This window comes from Mustela lutreola, chromosome 7, assembly GCF_030435805.1.
Source record: "Mustela lutreola isolate mMusLut2 chromosome 7, mMusLut2.pri, whole genome shotgun sequence".
NCBI classification, from domain to species: domain Eukaryota; kingdom Metazoa; phylum Chordata; class Mammalia; order Carnivora; family Mustelidae; genus Mustela; species Mustela lutreola.
This window is the reverse complement of record NC_081296.1, coordinates 92,034,034-92,059,238: the sequence shown is the minus strand read 5'-3', so window position 1 is coordinate 92,059,238 and position 25,205 is coordinate 92,034,034. Positions and strand designations below refer to the sequence as shown.

Here is a 25,205-nt window from a genome sequence, read left to right as displayed (position 1 = left end):
TGCCATTTAACAAAAGCATTTTTGTATTTCAAAACTCACTTTCCTCCTTTCACTATTTTTTTTCTTAATTGCCATAGCAGAAAACTACTTTTGGGAGCAAACTCTCTTGCAAACTCTTACCTTCGATTTATGTGAACACACACACACACACACACACACTATGTAAGCACATGCATACATGCAATACTTAGAAGGAATAAGCGTTTTAAGCTCATATTCTACATCCAGAAAATTCTATGTCGTTTCTTTACAATTTACCATTTCTTTGGGCTATCATATTAACCAATTGATATTGGTTGAGGACAGAACCTTAGAAACCCCCTCTGCACCAAAATATTCTATAAGTCACTTATTTGCAAATTCTTTATCAGCTTCTGAAAAAAATGACACAAACATCAATTTCTGTGAAGAAAATTGCTAGTGCCAAGTAACATTTGATATATTTGATACCATTTTCTGCTTTAACTTTCTTCCCTGTAGTATCCTTCTTCAGAGTACTCTTACTTTCACTGGAAATGGTATATTTACTCATTTTTCCATTCTTGCTTCTCTAATAATTATTCTTTAAGATTTTTTAAACCTTATTTTAGCGGCCCCTGGGTGGCTCAGTCAGTTAAGCATCTGTCTGCCTTCAGCTCAGGTCATGATCCCAGAATCCTGGGATCGAGCCCCGCATCAGGCTCCCTGCTCGGTGGAGAGTCTGCCTCTCTCTCTGCCTCACTCCCAACCAGCTTGTGCTCATCCTCTCTCTCTCAAATAAATAAATGAAATCTAAAAAAAAAAAAAAAAAAAAAAAAAACCCTTTTGTTTTTATTTATTTATTTGACACAGAGGGAGAGAGACAGCAAGAAACAGAACACAGGTGGGAGAGAGAAAAGCAGTCTTCCTGCTGAGCAGAGAGCCTGATGTGGGGCTTGATCACAGCACTCTGGGATCATGACCTGAGCTGAAGGCAGATGCTTAAGGACTGAGCCACCTAGGCATCCCTAAAAAAACAACAAACAAAAAACAAAAACAAAAAAAAACCCTTGTTTTAAAACTAACTCATCTAATGTGTCTGTCTTTAAGAGTTTAAAAACCCTAAATCTCTTTTATTTATATGTCAACTGTTAAGGGAATGTCTTTTATAAACTACAAGAGAATGCCTAGTTAGAAGAGCCAGAACTCTATCCTGGAATCACCCACCTCTGAAATTCAGCCACTCCTTGGATAAACAGCAGCAGCTGTGAGAAAGCGCAGTGCTGCTAACATGGCACACCTGGGCAGGCAAGAAATGGAAATTCTCTACCTGAATTTGCAAGGTAAGAAGGGGAAAAAGGGATGCTTAAAAGCTGGAATGCAATGACCCTACATATGAATCTGAACCAAAAATTCAGTGTTCAAGATTAAATACTTACCATAAAAGATGGATAAGGCCATCATTAGAGAGAGGGTCTGCCTAGCAGCAGGCTAGGGCATGTCCTTCACGGGGAGAAAAGGCTGCCTCCTACAGCATTATTGAGGGTACCGCTGCAAGGTAATTACATTCTCTCTGTGCAGACCCAAGTAGAACCTACAGGGAACATTTGTGAGAGCTGGTGGGCTGCCGCAGTTGTAGGGGATTGGTTAGTCATTCCAAAAGAAGAGAAGCTTTCTGGCTACTTTTGGGAAGGACTGGCATAGGCGGGAAGAGGTGAAACCTGACAGATCTGCTAAGCAAGGGCCAGGTAGTTTCAGTAAGAGATGGTCTTTTCCTGTGAAGTGCTCTATTAATTATCCATGTGGGCAGGAACTGTTTCTCTTGAGCAGTTACTGATAGATATTCAAACAGTTAATGAAACTCCATCTGTATAGGAGCTTGCAAGTGAGAGTGCGGGCTGAATTCATTAATTTCAGATGTGAGGCTTTTTTTTCTTCTTCTTCTTAAAGCAAGGAAAAAATCCACAGTTTCAAACAAACAGTATTTGTAAAGTTCTGAAAAGACACTGCTACTAGAAATGGGGAGAAAAAAAATGCTTTCAAGCAAACCCTTCTGTGTTTAAAATGAAAAACAATGGTAAAGGTTTCCATATGTAATTAAAATCTCATTCTGAAGTTAGCACTGTCACTGGCTTCCAAAGGACTCAATTAACAGGGAACTGCCAAGAATATGATATGAGACGCTTTAACAAATGCTCCTAAGTAGACAAGAGGTTGGATAGTAGCTTTTCCTTCCAAATGATAAACAATTGCTGTTCATTCCTGGGTAGAAGAAAAGGATAAGAAAAGAAGGTTTATAATATGACAATTATGTTTTTAAGTGTGCATATGTATCATTAGACCGATGCTAAAATTCAGACTGAAAATGATATCTAACTTAACGTAGCTATGAAAATTACTTATTTCTTTACAAATAAATACAACCACCACCACCACCCACTCTTCACCTGAGAAGGGAATGGTGCTCAGTCCACACACACTTGACCAAGGTCTCCTTTTCCAGACGGTCTTTCTTACAATAGAAGACTAAATGCACAGTCCTGGGGTTCATCTAACCCTTCCAAGCACTGGGTTTCCCAACTGCCTGGGACACTATCAGAGTTTCATCTCAAAAGTACTGAGATGAAAAGCACACCTCCATTGGTGTGCGGCAATAGAAGCAAGATAGGACAACTTCAGTCATTCTGCATGGAAATGATGTGGACAACCAAGCCATTCAGCCATGGGCGATTTGATTAAGCACTGTTTCAGGTGTCTTGCCTCTTCTAGTTGCTGAAAATTGGGTCTGAGGAATTCAGCATCTGAAGCAACCCACTGCATACCTGAGCACCGACAGATCTGGGCTCTCACGCCCTGAAGAGCATAGACCTTGTGGACACTTGGGAAAAAGGCAACAACAGTGCCCACTCATAAAGCGAATGTCCCAAAACAGGGGCACCTGGTAATTAAAGTACAAACACCAACAAGCTATCAGTGAGCTTTACCTGTGAGGACTAGGAAAGCTAAACACCTTAATTTCTAGACTTTCCCTTTGATCACAGAAGCAGACCCTGGGAATTTTTCGATTCCTTCTTTTCTTACAGGCTTTTTTTTTTTTTTTTTTTTTTTTTGTCCTTAATGGAGATCTTGAACTGCAGAGCCGCCGTGTCAGAACTCAGATGGTTAACATTCACTTCTTGCTGTTTTATTGCATATTACTGTGCGCGCCTGAGCAGCGGGAGCAGATTCGGGCAATTACAATCAAGTCAGGGCACACGCCGCGGCGGAGCAACACGGGCATGATGAGGATACTGATGAGGCACTTATCGAAAACCCCACATCATCCACACTCATCAGCCACAACATGTCACCCCAAATGAGGCATCAGCTGCCTTCAAAAGGCTCATTGCACAGTGTTTACCGCTTCCCTCGGACCCACTTTTGATTTTACGGTCAGAGCTGGGTTCAAACAGCAGCTGTCTGGCAAAGACAGGTCTGAGGCTTCTAGCAGCTTCCCCCAGAATTCTGAGGCTTTGTCTGGGGGAGGTTTGGGGAGCAGGTCCTGGCAAGGCGAGAGGACGCGGGAAGGCAGAGAAGTGTCCAGTTCCGTTTCTCTTAAAGAGGAATCTCTTTTCCAGAAGGGGCCCTTGATTAATTTCAAGCACTAGTACACAGTGGTGGCATAATGGGGGTGGGGGTAGGGAAGCAGAAGAAGGAGCCTTTCACAGATCTCCTTAAAATAGTAACAGGGTAGGTGGGACCTCTCAGGAAGACAAAAGTCCTAGAAAGGTCAATCCCTTTGGAAAAGAAGGATCCAACCAGGAGAGCCATTCAAGTGGTAATTTTTAATTCTTTCATCATCAACTCATTCTTGGGTGGTTGGGGGTGGCATTTATTAGCAATTTAAAGGAAGACTTTATTTCAAAAACCTTGTTTTCCTGCTACAGAGGAAAGTAGATATATTCCTAGGAACATTCTTTCAAACTACGTTGCTCTGGGTTAGCACAACTTGGCCCTAAACACCTGGGGGGAATCTATTTGTGTACTTTGAGAAAAAAAAAAAAAAAGAATATGAGAAACTAATGCCATCTATTTCTGTCATTCCTGGCAGGGAGAGGGAATTAGACTGATAATTCTTTGCACATTTTTTTCCTACGGTTGGATTGTCAATGTCATTTATTTTAAAGCTAAATGCTCTTAATTTTGTAAAAACATCCTACACTAAAACATTTTCCAGTTAGATCTGGACTACTTGATCCAATACCAATAAAAAGCCACACAGGTTTTAAATTTTTCCCTTTTTCAGCTGCAACACCCCCTCCAACCAAGCCCTAGTGAGTGCCATCTCAACACAAAGCTGCCACAATGAACGGCAGCGTGTGACATCAAGCCTCACATGAGGCAAGCATGGAATAAAGGCGGGCCTCCTCTCCCCACATTATTGGTCTTGGAGATAGTAACACATCCAGAGCATCGTTCAGCAAGGGGCTAGAGGAGATTGGATAGATTCAGAGAGACACTGTGGGCATGGGCCAGGCCACCAAGCAGAACCACAGACCTGTCAGTTTGAGGTGTTCCTTTCCATACCAGGTACTAGGGGTCATGAACTCTCTTCCTTTTCATTTTAAGCACAACCATTTCTAGTTTCTTTGCACAATTTTCTTAAACTCTGTGCCCAATGCAGGGCTGGAGCTCACAACCCTGAGATCAGGAATTGCACACTGACTCAAGAGTTGCATTGTCCAAGGCAGCCAGGCAGTTTTTGTGTGTGTGTGTGTGTGTGTGTGTGTGTGTGTTTTAAGATTTTATTTATTTATTTGACAGAGAGCAAGATCACAAGTAGGCAGAGAGGCAGCAGAGAGATGGGGGAAGCAAGCTCCCTGCTGAGCAGAGAGCCCGAGGTGGGGCTCCATCCCAGAACCCTGAGATCATGACCTGAGCTGAAGGCAGAGGCTTAACCCACTGAGCCACCCAGGTGCCCCAGCCAGGCATTTCTACTTGTACAATTTTTATATGTGATTCTGAAGCAGGTGCCATTAGGCTTTTAATGGTATTTTAACATCTTTACAAAAGGTATGGAGCCGAACTCAATACTTTGATAGACTTCTGAGTTTGAGTAACTGTGATAATTATGATAAATTAATTTACTTTTTCTGGTAAGTCATTTTATTCACTCTTCAAAACTAACTTAAACCAGATGTTGCCAGAAATTTCAGGAAAGGGGCTCCTTCACCTCCATTCTGTCTCAGACGTTGTGGTGGTTTTTTTTTTCTTTCTAGGTCCCTTTTTCTTCTAAACCTTCTTAAACTCCTTTCATGTCTCTTACTTGATGATATTCCAGATTGGCCCTTTCTGCCCAAATTTTACTATAGTTTCTAGGGACCTTTCCTTAAATTTAACTCACAGGTTTCTATCACATGCTTGGATTCAAGGGAAAACACGGTCTAGGATGGTGGCCACAAAGCTCAGGGTGACACTAGGCTTTGTTAGCTCCAGAGGAGCCGAGGCAAGCATATGCCTACATTTCCCTTTGTCATCTTAGACATCTCAGTGCCTCCAGTAAGAAAGAGGAGACCTGATGCCCCAAGAACTTGTGTTTATCAGACTATTGTAAGTGAATACTAAAAGCAATACAAAATACAAATGCAGAAAAGAAAATGGGTGAGTACCAAGGGGATGGCAAAGAATTTTGCCATTGAGTTAAAATTAACTCAAGAATCTCAAATCCATCTTGGTCCTTCCAAGTTTTCCTTATGACTGATTTTCACTAAGTCCTGTCTTATCAACGTTTCACTTAGTATTTCTTTTTGGAGCTCTTCAAGTAGGTGGCATCTATCTATGATATATATATGGAGAAATGGGTATTTAGTTAGACTTCCATGGCACTTATAGAAAGGATTCATTAAGCAATCAGATTTGCATGGACATTAGCAACCTTCTAACCGTCAACAATGCCTGCCTTGGGGGTTGCCAATATTCCTTAGAATTCTTTTTTTTTTTTTTTTTTTTTTTTTTTTAAAGATTTTATTTATTTATTTGACAGAGAGAAATCACAAGTAGATGGAGAGGCAGGCAGAGAGAGAGAGGGAAGCAGGCTCCCTGCTGAGCAGAGAGCCCGATGCGGGCCTCGATCCCAGGACCCTGAGATCATGACCTGAGCCGAAGGCAGCGGCTTAACCCACTGAGCCACCCAGGCGCCCATTCCTTAGAATTCTTTAGGAAATTTTAGTATCATTGGTTTTGTGTCTATGTGTGTGCATGTTTAAAATTTCTACATATTGGATACCCTTCTATGTCTTGCTCCTGATAGAAGGGTTGGGGAGAAGGCAGGAGAGGGACTGCAAATTAAAATGCAGCATGATAAATTCTAGGCAGTTATCCAAACCAAATGAAAAGGAATTATTCCTGTAGAGCATTCACAGAAACTCACTGGTCATAAGGCTACTGAGTCTCCTAGTTTTCAACATCTGGTTTAGGAATCCACAAAAAATCCTGCAGGATCCTTGCTGGGAGCTTCAGAGAAGATCCAGGTAAGAAAGAGGCGGTTTGCAAGTGTGTATTCACATGAGGCATGCACATCTGAAGTGTGTGTGTGTGTGTGTGTGTGTGTGTCTGTGTGTGTGTGTCTGTGTTATCTCTTTGTGGGGTCATCATCTAACGCTCTTTGTGATGCACATTCTAAATTAGGCAAAAGGGATGAATCTTTCAAATGCAGATCATGTTTGCATTAGAAGAGCAATGAGAACACTTGTCAGTTTCAGAACATTTATGTGCTAGAAGTACTGTTAGCAGAAGAGCAGTTTAGATAAATTCAAGACTTTTTTTGCTGATCACAAACATTAAGCTTCACACCTGAAGCCCTCAGCCCCCCGCTGTGCTCTAATCCTGGCACCATTCACCCTTAGAGACTCAGAGTGCTGTGCCTCAGCTCTCAAACCTTTGATTGCCCTTACTTTGAATGCCACCACCTGCAAAAATGCCTTTTTATTCCCTTTGAGCCTCTTGAGAAGGAAGTAAAAATGATAATTCATGACAAACATTAATTAATTGTTTACAAGATGATCTTTTCTTTTTCCAACTTCTGTTCAGCAGACATGTTGAACTGCAAGATTCCACTCGCAACACCAGCGTCCGTCAAGAGGCCTGCATTGTTGTTTCTCACTGAGGCATAGGACCGACTGCAGGCCATTGTTTCTAAAGCTCAAGTGGGCCTGTCTGGTTCGGGTTGGAAGAATAGGGGCGACATGCGTGAGTTCCCCAGTATAAAAGAACTACCAGTTCTAGAAGGGTACAGGAGTTTAGCCACTAATGCAGAGTAAATAAACATTTTTCACCACCTCTTGCTCCATGTGATTTTTTTTTTAAAGGTCAAGAGCTGCCATTACAATATTTTAAAAGCTTCAAATTATGCTTAAAGAACATATCACTAAACTCAGAGAAACCTTATCAGAATTGAGGAACCTACTGTGATTGGTCCTTGAGTTTATCATCACTGGGACTGGGACTGCAAAAGGAATGCAGGTGCCCCATTGTTTCTGATCTCCTGCCATTTCTCAAAGTGGATGTTGCCCAACTTCTTCCAAATTTTCTTGGAACTACAGAGAGTGCTGAGACACTTCAATTTCAAAATTTCATATGGTCCACGCATTCTGGAGCGGCAAGAGTAAAGGGCAGGGACATTTCACCACAGACATGTCCAAAATGCAGAGAATGGGTCATGTTCCTGTGACACTTCCAAATGTGTGTGAAAGAAACAAGAAAGGAGTAAAAGGCAGAGGGAGATTTCTTTTTTAAATTAAAGAATAAAAAGCTTACTTCAAGGAAGTGTAGAGTAACAGCAGAAAGACTTCCTCAGCAACTAAGGTTTTCAGATTTCAAATTAGGAGCCCTTAGATCACAGCTGCTAGGCTAAAAATCAATTCTATATTTTCTGAGTTAATACTACGGATTGCACTTAACAGACATGGAGACTAATAAGGTATGCAGAAGGAGTAAAAGCAGCGCGCACACACAAATTCAGGCCTTAGTTTTGGCCATGATCCAGCACAATGATGTTTCAACCAGATTTGAAAAAAAAAAAAAATCAATAACATCTGTGGTATAATGGTTAATTAAAGCAGCTCTTCAGCAGAGCTCAGGAGGAGAGGCTCGGCCTGAAATTCAGACAGCTGAAGCTTGATTATCAGGAAAGAATGCTTTTTTAGCTACGAGTGGATAGGCCAAAAGCTGCAGTGTGCCGAAATGGGGAGAAAAATTGCTTTTATTTTAACTTTCTTTTAGTAATCAATACATGCTTTTCACCTGTATTAGGACACTGCTCCAATGCAAAGCCTGCAGCAACAATTCTAGCTACCATCTTTTGAAACTCAGGTTTGAAAAGGAACCCCTAGCCCCTGCAAAGCGAAGAAACAAAGATGTAGGTGTGGGTGCATGTCCTGAAGACCAGTCTCTAGATAGTCTGACCGGTGAGCAAAGCTGATCTGACCTTGGGATACAAAGAGGTCAAAGCCAAAGCACTAAAGTGGCACAATAAAACTACTAAAAATTCTCAAGGAAACTATGAAGAGCAGGGTCATATTTTCCGCTTTTCCCAACTGTTCTGAGTACTGTGCTAGGGATGTTTTCCTCACCTTTTTAAGGACAAACGTCAAAGAATCAACACTGATGTGTGCTGGCCACAGACCGCAAAGTCAGTAGGTGACTTCTCTAAAGAGAGAACTGTTGGTAACAACCCATCTGACTATTGGCACCTTGCACTGATTTCTGTCTTGACTAGAAATGTCTATGAGGGCCACAAATTTCCAAACTCCCTCTAGTCAACTGCCTTCAGAAAAGGGGCAGAGTGAGGGTTCAGGAGTTTCATGACAGAGAGAAACTGGAGTGAGATCCTCGAGGAGGGGGAAGAGTTTCCATACAGACAAGGTTGAGAAAAAGGCAGAGAAGGCATTCAGAATTGATGTACACTTGTGTAAATTATAGAAACTGTTTAGAAGAATATGTATATAATAAGTGATACAAATGTTTTATAAAATCTTCATAATCAATTTTCATATTTTATATTGGCTCTCCTTATTTTAAAAATTATCAGGATCAGAGATTCCTTTATAGCTACCACAATCAACTAGTTCTTCTTCCATTTGGCCACACTCTCTCACTGGAGGTTGGAAAATTTACAGGCGTTTTCTCTAAATTAAATGCATCCAGCATCTTTGGCTCTTAACCGAGTCCAGAATTTATTTATTTGCCAACATTTAGTCACATACTTAGCAACATGGAACTGGGAGATGTAGAATTTATTCTAGAATCACCTGTTCACCCAGAAGTCATGTTAAAATAACCATATTAGGCCCAAGCAGTAGCTGTTCATGCCAAGCTCAGTGTCAGCAAACCAAAACTTCACTCAGTTTCTATGCTTGGGCTCTCCCAAAAGAGGAAGGCTTGGGTCAACCACTTAGTGCCTGCCTCTCAGCATAAGTCAATATTATGAAAATATTGCATTTTTCTGAAGACTTTACAAATCATGAATTGACTGTAGAATTTTTTTCATTTGGCAAGGAAAAATGCTATAAATATATATGATTCAGGTATTTTTAATAGGAGAAATACATGCACAAATGAAGATCAAATGAACAGATTTGAAAAATGCTTTGAAGATGGCATTAAGTATTATGTAAACATACACATAAAGGGTTGCATTATGTTTGTTATATTAACACGTTTTCATTAGGATTTCCAAAGAAAGTAAAGGAGGTATCACTGGGATAAGTTTTAATGCAAACTGGCATGATAAAAAGATTTATACTGTGCAGAGAGATAGCTCATAGATGCTGAGGTAGCATTTTAGTTGAAAATGAAGTAATATATATGATGGAGTATAATTCATTCATTCAACAGTGGTTACCTGTAGGATATGATAGGGAAAAGTAAGGAGGAATATTAACCTAGGACGAACTGAGTAATACAGCAAATGTGACACTCTCATGATGTAAAATTTTGCTATTTGAATATTCAAAGCCTGTAGGTCAATTAAACTCTAAATCCAATTTCTAAGTGAAACTCACTTAATTTTTATTTTCTGTGAGAATTACACCTGGGAGAATACTAAAATGACTCATAACCACTTAGCCAGTAACATCACTAGCTACCTACTATAGGGAATTTCAACACTTATTAGGGTTTTTTCCTTCGTTTTGTTTTGTTGGAATAGTCACTGCACACTAAATACACCATTAGAAGAACAAATATTAATGCCTAGAACTTTTCATTTTGAGCCCTTTATGCACATCACCAACTTAATTCAAATAACATTAGCAAGGCAGGCAGTATATAAAGTAATGCCTATTTTACAGATGGGAGAATATGGCAAAATTGCTTAACTCAAGGCAACACTGACACCAGAGAAAGGTGGGGGTTGAAATGGCTATGACCACAATGAAATGAAATTCTTAGATCCCCAAAATGTGTTGCAGACTGTGTGTCTTTTATTTTTAAAATACTCTTTTGGGGCGCCTGGGGGCCTCAGTTGATTAAGTGTCTGCCTTCCGCTCAGTCATGATCCCAGGGCCCCAGGATGGAGCCCTGGATCGGGCTCCCTGCTCAGCCAGCAGTCTGCATCTCCTTCTGGCCCCCAGCCCCAGCTCATGTCCTCTCTCAGTCTCTCTTGCTCTCTCTCAAATAAGTAAATAAAATCTTAAAAAAAAAATGTTCTTTTGCCATTAGACTGGTAATCAAAGTGGAATCAGACTCAATAGGTCTATCGTATCTGATTTGTAGTAAGTACTAAGGACCCAATGTGCTGTGTCTAGCTCATCGTTAATTATCCTGTAAAAATGTCCTGATTTATGACCATTTGTCTTATCGTTTAGTTTCTATGGCCCTTAGTGTTACCATATGTAAAATTTGCAGAATAGTTTCATACTTAGTTATTAACCATACATACCTACCTCACATGCTTATATGAGATAAAGGTGGTGAATGTTTGAAAACTCAACTCAATTTCAGTTGTCTTCTGCACAGCATACTCCAAACTCCCCTAAACACAAAGAAAGGAAAACTTACGCTGCCTAAAAAACCAACAACTCAATGCCGGCATCTTAGAGAATTATATTTACTAAAACTTTACTTACTTTCCTTAGAGAAGTATAAGACTGAGAAAGCTATAATGAGATAAATAATAATCAGCCTATGATATGTCTCAACAACCGAACAGCCCTTTCTCATCTACGGCCGACATTTCTGCCTGGCTTATTCAACACTATTCCCAAGCCCCCTCTTCTCTGCCCCAGAAACACTAGCTCTGCAGACAAGCCAATGTGGTCTCGTTCTTCTTCCTTGTGCCTCCACTGGAAAACTTAGAGACTGGCTCTTAAAACCACATGAGGACACGAATGTAGATAAAAAACCAATACTCTCAGGATCACAGAACGGAAAGAAAGGAAGTTGGTAATAGCTGAACTGCCAGTCCAATCCTGAAACTGCCCACCCATAGGCATAATGGGTAAACAAACATTGTCACAGTCTTTAACTGTTAGGTTTTTGTTACTTGTAGCTGAAAATATTCCTAACTGAAATATCACACAGAAAATGGTGGGAAGGAACATAGCTTCACCATAGTTACATTTCCTCTCTGGCTCAGGACAGATATAACTGGGAAGCTCTCCACTACTGTGCAGATATTATATTTTATAATAAATCATTTTTATGTCTCTGATAACACAAAAGGAATCAGTGCGTAAGAAAATATATAAAGTCCAGAAATACACAAAGGAAAGAGAAAATCACCCATAATCTCACTACTTAGAGATAACAGCTATGAATATTTTCCTATATATACCTCTCTTAAATTGTTAAAAATCAGAAGCATACATTTCTCGTTTCCCTCTGTCAAACTACAGGTATATAAACCATGCATAAATATGTATACACATTATTTCATAAAATGAAATCATTCTAATCCATTCAACTGTATTTTCTCTTTTAATATATGTTGAAGATATTTCCATGCTAATCAACATCTATTTGCATGGATATACATTTGACTGTATAGAGTTTCACTGGATGGTGATACCTAAATTTATTTTAACATCTAAAAATTTTAGATATTAAAAAACAGCATTTGGCATTCAATTATATACATAAGATACATATATTTCTCTTGGTACAAAAACATAAATATATACTTCTATCTAAATATAAATACACATATATTCCTTTCAAATTTTAAAAAAATTTCACATAATGCTGTGTTTGCAGGTTTGATTATCTTTTTCTACTAATTAATATTTTATATATTTATCTATTGCATTTTTTAAGGATTAGGTTCTAAAACTAGTATTTTTAAAAATTTTTATTTTATTTAAATTCATTTAATTAACATATAGTGTAATATTAGTTTCATAGGTAGAGTTCAGTGATTCATTAGTTGCATATAACACATGTGCTCATTATATTATCTTAATGGCTTTATGATACTTTGCTATCTGGGAATATTAGCATTTAATCAGTATTTCTGTTAGTCATTTAGACTATTCCCAACTTTCGTTGCAAAAAGTCATCAACCCAAAACAAAATTATTTACTTATGTCCAAGATAATTTTCTTAAGGTATATTCCTAAAAGTAGAATTACTGGGGTCAAAAAGAATATATTTACATTTAAAAAAAATGATTTTATTTATTTATTTATTGGTCAGAGAGAGAGAGAGAGCGGGAGCAAGTACAAGCAGGTAGAACAGCAGGGAGAGGGAGAAGTAGGGAAGAAAAACAGGGAGAAGCTCCCTATTCCCCAGGAATCCTGCTGCAGAGCTCAATCCCAGGACCCTGAGATCATGACCCAAGCTGAAAGCAGATGCTTAACCAACTGAGCCACCCAGGCGTCCCTACATTTTTTTTTTTTAAGATTTTATTTATTTTATTTGATGGAGAGAAATCACAAGTAGGCAGAGAGGCAGGCAGAGAGAGGGGGGGGAAGCAGGCTCCCTGCTGAGCAGAGAGCCCCATAGGGGGCTGGATCCCAGGACACTGAGATCATGACCTGAGTCAAAGGCAGAGGCTTAACCCACTGAGCCACCCAGGTGCCCCAGTCCCTACATTTTTTTTAATTAAGTTTTTTATTTTAATTCCAGTATTACTAATATACAGTGTTAGTCTCAAGTGTACAATACAGTGATTCAACAAATCTATATATTACTCAGTGCTCATCATGATACGTGTACAATTTGAGCATTTACATTTTTAAAGCTTTTAATGTATTTTTAAATGGTTGTCCAAAACCATTGTAATACCTTGCACTTCTACTAACAGTGTAAGAATATCCATTTCCCTGAAACTGGAATGCATCTGGAGGAAGACAAAATACTCTTCCCCACTGACCCCTTATTTCCTCAACTATGTACATTTACAAAATGCCTTTGCCAGAAACTTATAAAAAAAAAAAAAACAAAGTTGGACACCTGGGTGGCTCAGTTGTTAAGCATCTGCCTTTGGCTCAGGTCATGATCCCAGATCAAGGCCCATATCTGGCTTCCTGCTTGGCAGGAAGCCTGCTTCTCCTTCTCCCCCTCCCCGTTTGTGTTCCCTCTCTCTCTGTGTCTCTCTCCAACAAATAAATGAATAAAAAAAAAACTTAAAAAAAAAAAAAAGAAACAAAGTTGAATGTGTTAGAAATTCGCATGGGCAGTGGTAGGCAGAGTCCTGGCAAGGGTACTCCCTACCAATAAGCAGTAGAGGCTGGGGCACAGCAGGGCAAGTGGGAAGGAACAGAAGCTGCAGCAGAGAGAGACGCCTGGGGGTTTCACTGTTTGCAGGTAGCAAACGGGGTGCTGGAAGGTGGAAGAAGAGCTCACCTAAGTGTATCATGGCTAAAAAAAAAAAAAAAAAAACCACTACTTTGATTCATCCTTCATGGATGATATCCAAAACACTCTCCTCTTCACACACCTTCAAACCATAAAAGGCAAAATTTTCTACAGAGAAGAAAAAAGTGTGGCCTCCTATTTCCATTCTTCAAAGTAAATACCCAAATTATACAGAGTGAAAAGGGACAGTAGGTCATGGTCCTAGTAGATCATATTAAATGAAAACCAACTTGTCTTTCAGATGTGAAGCCAACAGACTCTTAAAAGTATAATATGGTGCTGCTCTAGTAGATACAGATCCCAAATTATATGAACATGCAATACACATTATATGCCTAGAGTCAACTTTATCAATGGGAAATTCCAATATGAACCCCATTGATGATTTCTATTACTAAACAGATTTTTTTAATGATAAAATTATAAAATTCTAATTTAAAAAAGTCTAGGGGTGCCTGGGTGGCTCAGTCAGTTGGGCACCCGACTCTTGATTTCGGCTCAGGACTGTGAGTTGGAGCCTCTGCGAGATTCTTTCTCTCCTTCTCCCTCTTTCTCTTCCCCTTTCTCCCCCCACCCCAAAATAAAATAAAATAAGTCTATTGAGGAGCCCAACTAGATAGGATACCTAAAAGTGGGAGACATTAGTTTCGTTCACAGGTGCTGGGGGTCACTGAAGGAGCTAGAGCTGTAGGGGCACAGCTTGTATTTCTCTTTATAAATAAGAACTTGATGGGAAAGGTTTAGGCTGGGCCCTCAGGTACTGGATCCATGCTTCTGGGCTCTCCTCTGGCTGGTGGGGGTCTCCCTCCACTAGAAGAGTTGACAGTTTCTAGCCAAGGCTGAGTGAGGTATCCAGTGAGCATGGTAGGCACAATGCCTTGGGCCTACAACACTTTTAAGGATCCAAAAATTTGTTACTTTTTCATTTCTTTGAAAATCAGGACTAAGGCAGGGTCTGGCAGAAAGAGAACAGTCCTGGATTCTAGGCCAATTCTTCCATGAATTGGCCCGATGATCCTGAGTTCAGGACCACTTTAACGAGGCTTTGGGAATTCAGAGAAGAACACTGTATCCTTATGAATGAAGAATGTTCAGGAAACACAATATGCGCTTGCACAGGGCTTGAAGAAATGCTAGAATCTAATTTGGTAGCTGCTGAATGGCACGCATCTACAGAACAGTTGGCCTTCTAATCATCTGATTTACCGCTTGTACTTTTCTTCAGTGCCTTTTGTCAATACCTAGTCTCCCTATGTTAGATCATGACGTTATGTGTGTGTTCTAAGCAGGAAGCACTTTAAAAAGGAAGCCATGCCTTTTAGCACCAGTTATTCACTAGACTTTAAGAATTTCTCCTTTTCATTGAAAAGGAACATACAGTTCTCTAGATATTGTAGCCTAAAGGAAAATGGGCTGTCAGCAAAAGAGGTAATTTAGCCAGAATTCCTGTGCTCTGTACTTGAGCTACAAACAGGGTCTTCATAAGGGCCTTGTGCACTTTTAAACTTTAATAACTCGGGTTGTACGTGTTAGAGAAACAATCTGTAAACGGTACTCAAAGGTAAATGTATTAAAGTTTAGGACAACTACATTGCACAACTGCACACAATATGTACTCATTTCAGATACTGTGACAAATGAAATATGGCCAGCAGAATTGAAGTTCATGACAGCTCTAAGAAGAAAATTGAATTTGCCTTTAAATTCCATTTACAGTATACTATCATGTCTACCTCGTATGCTTTTGAAGTTAAAAGTTTAATAATGGCACAGAGACTTTATAAAGATCCTGTACTTGAATTCAGTGATAAGTATAGTTTGAGAGAACATCACACCATCTCTTAGCAAAGATAATATACCTGCTTACTTTGTCTGCTTTTAAAACAGCTTCAGAAACAGAAAGTAGAGTAAGTCTCCACAGTTGGTACAACTCAGTAAACAACAATAAAACAGAATATCTGAAACCAGAGCCAAGTTCCAAGCTTTGCCAAGAGCTTGGCTGAGTGACTCAGAAAAATCAGTTCCCTCTCCTGTACCCCAGGTTTCTTCATTCCATACTAAAAACAGAGTTACAGGGGCCACCAACTCTTTGTCACATGGTGTTTATGAACCTCTATGCGTGTGTAAAAGGAAAAGAGTTACTGTCTTACCCTCTATATTTGCCTAGTCAAAAGTCTATTCCAGTGTATCTCAATATGAGGACAAAACACTAGGAAAAAGCACAAAACAAATGGAGATACTATTCCCTGTTTCCCAAACTACAGGTTGCAAATCTACCAAAAAAATCTGGGTGTGTGCATTTGAGAGGGGGAACAAGAATGAGGTTCTCTTAAAGTCCTTGCTGAACACATAGAGCCGAGAGCTGGGACAGAGTTACACAATTTGCAGATTGCTTTGGCTGGCCTCTGTGTGCTTTGCAAAGTGATTCATTTCCTTTATTTGGTCAAGATAGAGAAATATTGGGCACATACAAATTTGATGTGGTTTTTGATTGGAATAGTTTATCAGGTAAGTAGGTAAGATTTCATGATAGAGGGGCACCTGGGTGGCTCAGTGGGTTAAAGCCTCTGCCTTTGGCTCGGGTCATGATCCCAGGGTCCTGGAATCGTGCCCCACATCAGGATCTCTGCTTAGCGGGGAGCCTGCTTCCTTCTCTCTCTCTCTGCCTGCCTCTTGCCTACTTGTGATCTCTGTCTGTCAAATAAATAAATAAATATTTTTTAAAAAAATTTCATGATAAACATGGAGAGCATTTTAACATTTAAGACTAAGGGCAGCTGGAGAAAACAGTGTAATCCAAAGATGTCCATATTCCCAGCTTCCCCTCCTGGAAACTTCTGCTCCTCCTCATTGCTTTCCTGCTTTCCTGGAGGGACACAGGTATTGTTCTGCTCCATCACAACATTCTTCCTAAGGGAATCTGATAAACATCTTCACACTTGGGGCTCCTGGGTGGCTCAGTGGGTTATGCCTCTGCCTTTGACTCCGGTCATGATCTCAGAGTCCTGGGATCGAGCCCTGCATTGGGCTCTCTGCCTCCCCCCCTCCCGCCCCCGCTTCTGCTTCTCTGCCTAGTTGTGAACTCTGTCAAAAAAATAAATAAAATCTTTAAAAAAACAAAAAGCAAAAAAAACTCATCTTCACATTAAGTTGCAAGCTGCTACTAACTCCACCAGCGGTACTGTATTTTAATAGAAGCCAAGTTCAAGGAGTAAACTGAATGATCAGTTTGACTGAATGACTGAATGACTGAATGATTTCAGGCAATCCTGAAGCTGGAGAAATATCAAGGGGAAGCAAAAGCAAAGAGGCAGGCCTTGCTTAGGGCCCCGAAATTCTGGAGTGAGCAGTCTTCTCCCCGGTCAACTCTGCCCTCAGCAGTTAGCTAGGCTCTACTCAAAGTAGGCCATGGGTTGCATGCAGACTTTGGGAGATAGTCTGGAAATGTAGATTTTGGGGTGACCTGGTGGGCTTCAATATTTGGGAAAAATGGACATGACATTGCTCCTCTGGAGTTTTTTCTTCAAAGTCCTCAGATAAGACTGGAAAGAAAGACTTCAGCTTTCCAGCTGGAAACCTGGAAAGCTGAAGAAGCAGCTAATATCTCAATTGCCATTGACTCAAGAATAGGCAGTGGGCTAAGCCCCTTAGCTCTAGGGCTGCCGCAGGAGGGGCCCTTGGACCAGTAAAGGCAGGAATTACTCCATTTAATAGAATTTAACCAAACAAAGATGTACTCTATTCTGGACTGTCTATTTATAACTTTGAAGGCATAAATTAGAAAAAGTTCGTCTATGCTGGTATTGGCTTGAAAAGATTTTGTTGAATCCAAACTTTGGAGTAGAATCTTTTTTCAGAGTAAAGGTTTGGGGCTACTGAAATATGTTGTTGCCTCCATCCCACTCATTTTTCATTAGGAGCTTTCCAAAAATGTTATACTATTACTGTATTGTTATTTGATTTGTGGTAATGTATTTGAACACTCACTCCAAACTCTCTTCCTTGGCCTATCTTTGATAGAATTGCCCTCTCTTTATAAATAGGGCAGGTAGCCAGCATGCCTCAGACAAAAAAGTCCCAGTTTAAATGGAGCATCAATCAAAAGTACAAATGCCAAAGCTCTTTCCTGAAGTTCTCTGCTATCATTTGGGGAAAAAGAGAACACCTAATGCATCATCTTGATGCATATGGTCTTGCCCTCATAGGAAAAAGCTTTTAGAATGCTCAAGGCAGCATTTACAGCATTCAGACATTTTTAAAACTTTAATTCAAGTGTGAATTAGTACTCTTGGTTTGGTTTTTTTTTTTTTCCTTTTTTTTTTTTTAAGATTCTATTTATTTATTTGACAGACAAAGATCACAAGTAGGCAGAGAGGCAGGCAGAGAGGAGAGAGAGGGAAGCAGGCTTCCCGCCTAGCAGGGAGCCCGACACGGGGCTGAATCCCAGGACCCCAAGACCATGACCCGAGCCAAAGGCAGAGGCTCTAACCCACTGAGCCACCCAGATGCCCCTTGGTTTGTTTCTTTTATGTGCTAGCTAACCTAAGGGTTTCACTGGGAAGTCTCTTGGGTAATGCTTGGCAAAATTGTTCTCATCTATGTTCCACCCATAGCGCTGGTGTCATACCTTCTAGTCCTGGTTCTTCTACCTAATCTCTCTGAACTTCAGTTTCCTTGTCTATAAAAAAAATAAAGACAGAAAAACAGAGACAATAATATCAATGTGTATTACTAAACAACAAGAAAGGTCCCTACACACCAAAACACGCACCTGCTAGAGGCTCTCACACAGAGCAGGAGTGAAAGCAGTACACCTCTGTTCTGCTTCTCCCTTATCCCTGCGTTCCTTGTGGGGCAGACTGCTTTAGCTAACACTGACATTCCTTCCAGACAGACTGCTAAAAGGACTAAGGAAAAAAAACAAATTTTTATTATACTATTAAGCCAGAAAAGCATACTTGAATGAACTTTGTGCATCTCTTTAAGAAAATGTTTACAAATACCAGGATTTCTTCATTTCTGAATCAAACGCAGTACCAACAAGGACCAGTCCCATATGAGAGAAGGAAGTACAGTCAGGCCTCAGGTGTCCCTCAACAGTCTTGCTGTCTTCAGCGGTGGAAACCACACTGCCCCCTAACATGTCTCAGACTGTCACAGACTTAGATGAGATAAAGTTACAGTGAAGTGCTCTGCTCCCCCTTAAACAGTCTGCAATACGAAGTATTGTTATGACTCTACCATGACCTACAGCATAGTTAAGATGTTAAAAATAACTCTGGGCGCCTGGGTGGCTCAGTGGGTTAAGCCTCTGCCTTCAGCTCAGGTCATGATCTCAGGGTCCTGGGATTGAGCCCTGTATCGAGCTCTCTGCTCAGCAAGAAGCCTGCTTCCCCCTCTTTCTCTGCCTACTTGTGATCTCTCTCTCTCTCTGTGTCAAAGAAATAAATAAAATCTTAAAAAAAAAAACAACTCTGCTCTGTCTTTCCAGTTGTATATTGAATCAGGCTGTATGTTTGTTGGTACAGGAAGTCTTAAACTAGCATTATTTTTTTTTTAAGATTTTATTTATTTATTTGACAGAGAGAGATCACAAGTAGGCAGAGAGGCAGGCAGAGAGAGGAGGAAGCAGGCTCCCCGCCGAGCAGAGAGCCCTATGCGGGACTCGATCCCAGGACCCTGAGATCATGACCTGAGCCGAAGGCAGCAGCTTAACCCACGGAGCCACCCAGGCGCCCCTGAATCCATCCTCTTATGGGTCCCTATTTTGTTTCCCATACGTGTCTTTTAAGCAACATGCAATTAGAATTTGATATCTGACACACAGCACAAAACATGCTTTAGCTATTAATATATTCTGTGGCTCTAGATCTGGCTTTATGTTAAAAGTAATTTTTTACAATATTCTTCTTTCAAAAAATGGTTTGTTTTGTGAGCTGTACAGTAGTCCTTGTGGAATGGGAAACCTTCTTACCATCACAGAGATCCGTTCAACCTGTATACAGTTCTAGCAGAAAGTTTATTTTTAATTGACTTAATACCCCCCAGCGCCCTACGCCTCCACTGCCTCCCCACACATGCTCACCCTTCTCCTCAAAAAATGTTTTATATATTATATTCATTTCAAGGATCATTTTTTATTGATCATTTAAACTTAACTCTTTAAGTGGGTCAGATTTTTACTGTTAGTCCTTTCATAGCGCAATTTCTCCTATTTTCTTATCTATTTTCAATTCACATTTTGTTAGTTAATTTTCATGTTAACTATTCAAAACAGATGGTACAGATAACTTTGCTCAGCAACACAATGGTTTCTGGTTCAGGGTGCTCCAGGGTTGTAGTAACTTGGAGACTTAGAACCACAAGGCTCTATCTTACCGATGCGTAATGACTGTCCAGTGAGGTTTTGCAGAGAATGCAAAACAGGTTCTAAATCATTCAAAATTTTGCTTGTTTGGGCCATTTCTAAAATAAATGGATATGTAAAAACTTGGGTGTGGTGCCAGTGGGCTTTTGAGCTAACAAATCTCAGCCTCCTGGGAAGAAAGAAACAACCTAGGGGTTAATACACAGAGGCCATCTTTGGCTCACTTATAATAATATTTTTTAGTGATTTCCCCAACAAATTTCGTAAAGTCTGAATTCTTTATTATGTGTGGCCACTGAAGTCTCCTTTCAGTTGTTTAGTGGTCAGCTAATGACTGGATAAGCATTTCCTTAAGTGTCTGGGACCAATTAATCTCTAGCTTGTATTTTATTCACATTCTCCTGCTTTTGTTGTTGATTATTGTGGGTTTTTTTTTTTTTCCTTCTACTTCACTGTCCATTCCTTTGTCTCTTTTGGCACTGATTTTTTTCATCCCTCCAACCTCTAAATCCCAAGGGTGGGAGGGCTCAATCCTTGCATTTCCTTTTTATCCACACTCACTTTGTTAGCAGTATGTACCTTTATGACTTCCAATACCATCTACCTGCTGACAGCTTCTCTATTTATATCTCCAGCCTAGCTCGCCCCTCAATTTGACACTTGTATATGCAGTTGCCTGTTTGATATGTCCATCTAGATATCTTGCAAGTAACTCACATTTAACATATACATTCAAAACCAAATTCTCACCCATAGCTATATTTGTTCTCAGTCTTCCCCACTGCAGTGAATGTCAACTCGATTCTTTCTGCTACTCAGACCGAAAATCTGAAGTTGTCCTTGACATCTTTATTTCTCTTGTGTATTTAACCTGTTAGCAATCATGATTTATTCAGATCGTCAAGATTTATTCAGAATCCTGTCATTTTGCACTACTTCCAGTTGCTATTTCCGTGGTCCAAGCCACTAGTATTTTTTTTTTTTCTTGGCTTTAAATAGCCTTCTAACTGATCTCCTAGCCTCTACCACTGCTTTCTCCCTCCAAAGTCTATTCTTATTAAAACGGCCACAGTGATCCTTTAAAAATCCTATCAAGTCAGTCCTCTGTTCCAAACTCTTCAATGGCTTTTTCAGCCTTCTCAGTAAAAGCTCAAATTCTTTGAATGGTCCAAGGTCTAAGTGGTCTAGTACCTCATTACACCACTAACCTCCTTTCTCAAATACTCCCTCTTCACACTCTGCTCCAGCCACACCTGCCAGCATGCTTGAACTTGCTGGTTCCTCTATCTAGAACTCTTGCCCCAGATACCAACTGGCTGGCTATTTCTGGTCTTAGCTGAATACCACCTTATTGGTGATATTTCCCTGGCCATCATTTTAAGGAAGTGAGCTCCCTCTTCCCACTGCAGACACTCTTCATCCCCCCTTTTTTTCTTTGTTGTTCTTATCACCATCTAAAACACTATACTTCTGGAGTACCTGAGTGGCTCAGTTGGTTGAGCTTCTGCCTTCAGCTCAGGTCAAGATCCCAGGGTCCTGAGATCAAGCCCCACATCGAGCAACCTGCTCAGCAAGGAGTCTGCTTCTCCCTCCCCCTCTGCCTCACTCCGTGCTCCTGTGCATACGTGCTTTCTCTCTCTAATAAATAAATTCTTTTAAAAAATACTACAGTTTTGTTTATATGCTTATTCTTAGTATCCCCCAGTCTAAAACGTGAGAGAGCAAGGATATCTGCTTTGTTTACTGCTTTAACTTTACTATCTAGAATAGTGCTTGGCATATTGTAGGTACTTAATAAATACTTGTTTTGAAACTGGATTTGACACATGTCTGCAAGATAACTTGGATTTTAGAAAATAAAACATCTGATCCAACCTTAACCTGTGCCAGTCAGTCATCTTCTCTCTTCAGCTTGCCAGGCAACATAATTTGGTCGACACGGGCTAGTTAGTCCTTGATTTCAGCTAAGAGGAGGCACCCAGACTCTGTATTGCCTGGTGTCCGTGATAAGGATGCATTTAGATAGCTTTAAGATCATACTCTTTGTTCATTTACATCTATACACATCACCATTCCTTCAAATCCACTGAAACTAATTTCCTACCTTTTGAACAACTTAAGATAGTATTCTCTTAAGGTAAGCTCATAAACATTTATTTTAGAAAATTTTGATAATCAAAGAAAATATGAGGAAAAAAATCAGTCTCCCTATGCAAGTAAAATCAATGTTTGCATTTTATATTTCCTTATAGTCTTTTGTCTATTCCAAAAATGTATATCGTTCACATAATCATAACTATACTTATATTTTCCATTTGAGTATACCACAAGTGAATAAAGTTTTCAAGTACTCTAAGTAGCTACAATGATTTGGGGAGACTTAAATGCTGAATTGGTAAACATTCAGCTAACCATTCTCTTGAAAGAAATCTGGTTTGAGCAAATTGCTTTCCCAGAGGCAGTCTCTCTAGGACAGCTCCTTAAACCAAAGAGGCTAATAATTACATTGAAACCTGTACTGGATGGTCTTGTAAAAGGGTATCTGGTTTGCCATTAAAAATTATAATTGCATTAACCTCACATTTCTGGTGGTTGAAGCACTAAGGCTGACCTTCTTGCATTCCTTCCTCATATCTACCTGTAACTGTGACTTTGCAGGGAGGGGGCCTACCTCTTGGAGGTGAGTTAAGAGGCGACTCTCCAGCTGTCATGAGTGGAATTACCACTTTAATTTAATTACAGGTTTTCTTCAATGGGCAGGATGTTGTTAAAGTGATTTTGTCTGTCATTTCTCCCGAAAGTTTGTGATCAGTTTGGTTAGTCTTTAGAATATTAATAGTCTGTTTCTTGATTCTAATTAAGTTACTAGTACCTAAGCAAAATAGCCATTAAGAGCTATGGAAATGTAATTGCTCCACCAACTGGTCAGCTATAATATTTTATTACAGCAATAGAAATGAAAACAATACTGTTTGCCTATAGGAAAACTTGCAAAAAAGTAATTTCATTTAAAAATAGGAACACGTTTTTAAAAAGGTCATTCTTTGAAATAATTTGTGAAGTCAATTGCTTTTTTTCCTTCTTGTTGAATATACTTTTTGAAACTTATTTTTCTAAGTTATATTCCAAATTCCAATATGTTTATTAAATTCGTGTTCTTGTTCCTTGTGTGAGCCAGTGACTGAAATAGACTTAAGGTGGGACATTTCCCAAGAGTATTTACTATTAAAAGGGAACCCGTAGTTAACCCCAATGCATACCAAGTTAATTAACCTAAAAAACAAAACAAAACATCACCTGTTTAAGTATGTGTAGTCTTCACACATACTGCTCTGTTCGTGGCAGTTAAAAGAAAGAATATTTCTGACGATTCGTTTTTTACATCTTTCTATTTATTTTTCCCATCCCATTAAGTCACTAAGCCCTCTTGTGTGAAAAGAAAATAGTCTATTATGCTTTTGCTCCTCGGAGCTTTTCCCAAGACAGACTACTCTCAGTAGTGACAATCCTCCATGAGGAAAAAGTTGCTCAGACACGGCCAGAGAGGAGGCAGGAAACCTGGAAGTCTGGTTTCTCCTTGCCATCAGCCTTCCGTGTGGGTCTGGGAGCCCATGGAACTTTTTTGGGTCTGAGTCTCCTTATCCATAGCGTGAGACCCTCCTATAGATCACCCCACTTCCATGAGTTGCGGTTACACTTATGAATAAAAAGGCATAAAATTCTTCATGAAATGTGGATGCTTTAGAGCCGTGTGCTGAGTACTGATTATAAAAGAACTTCTGTCAAATACCATGTGAAGGATGGTTAGATTTATGTGTGTTTATATGGTGGGATACACGCACGCATACATTTATTTACACACACTATCCTTCTTATTCAACTCACCTCACACGATGCTGACAGTGGACTACAGTTTGTCACTTTTTTCACTCAAAGTTCTCTGACGGCATATCTTTAAATGTTCAAGGCATATCAATTAAAGGGGCTTCACAAAGTCAGCTGTCTCCACACTTCTAGAAGGTATGGTGGTTAAACCACCTCATAAAGATTTGTGTTATCAAGTGACCATTCACTTACTCGTTCATGATATATTTATCGAGTACTTAATGTCTGTCAGCTTCTGCGCAAGGAACAATATCCTTAAAGAAAGAGGGAAAGAATGAGGAGGAGGAGAATTCCTTGGGAAATGGTGACAGAATTAGGGCCAGTTACTTGGGAGTTTATCCACTAAAACTGTCGTGTCTTCAAAAGACTGACTTTAAATGCTGAAACTGCAAAGAAAAAAAATTGAGCATGAGAATACCTTTTGCAAATTTTTGGTTACAAGAGGGGCTGTGGTGGTGAACAGGAAGGAGGTGGTGGTGGTGTTTCCAGGTATCGAGGACATCATAGTATTTGTCTAGAAAACAGAAGGTGATAAGATGTCACTTAAACATGAAGCACTAAGTAAACTGCGAGGACTCAGGAATTAGATGGGAAACAGTTACTAAAGGAGAAGAATAAATCTGGATAAACCAAAAGTCAGAATGCCCAAGCATAGGGCAATTAGACTCTGAAAAATGTTATTTCATAACAAAGGAGCGAAGAAACAGCAGGGGAGAATTCCCGAAGGCTCAAGGCCCCTGATTTCCTCCTATTCTTTTGTAACTCGATTTACAACCCACTAACGAATTCCCCCTCTCTCACCCACACCATCCCTCACATCCTCTTTATTTTCAAGGTGCTGGCCCTGACTCATCCTACACCTCTTCCTACACCTCGCCATGCTCTCAAGCCTCCCTTTGCAATACACTCTCGCCGCTACTTCAGAGCTCAGTGGAGCACACAGGATTCAGACTGCCTCCATTTTCCACCTCTCTCTTTCACCCCGGAGGACCATCGTCTGCCTGCTCTTCCGTACCAGCTGGATTTGGGTGAAAACCAGGGCCCCAGGGTGAAGGACTGCTTTCTGTTTCTTGCTAAATTGGGGGGCATTTCTAAAGTTACCACAGGGCTCAGCCCACCTCCTCTCTGTGCTTTGCCACAAAGCAAAATGTTAAGCAGCCAC

The 25,205-nt window shown here is 40.1% G+C and overlaps 1 long non-coding RNA gene across 1 annotated transcript in view; it reads right to left on the bottom strand.

The window, feature by feature from the left end:
* Window positions 1–2,134: 2,134 nt before the first annotated feature.
* The window catches only part of LOC131836475 (uncharacterized), a 40,669-nt gene continuing 17,598 nt past the window's right edge, over window positions 2,135–25,205 (bottom strand). The window contains exons 2-4 of the long non-coding RNA XR_009355629.1: window positions 24,462–24,557; window positions 10,881–10,969; window positions 2,135–2,220 (exon numbers count right to left, since the gene is read on the bottom strand). This is a non-coding gene — a long non-coding RNA (uncharacterized LOC131836475). The remainder of the gene's footprint in view (window positions 2,221–10,880; window positions 10,970–24,461; window positions 24,558–25,205) is intronic.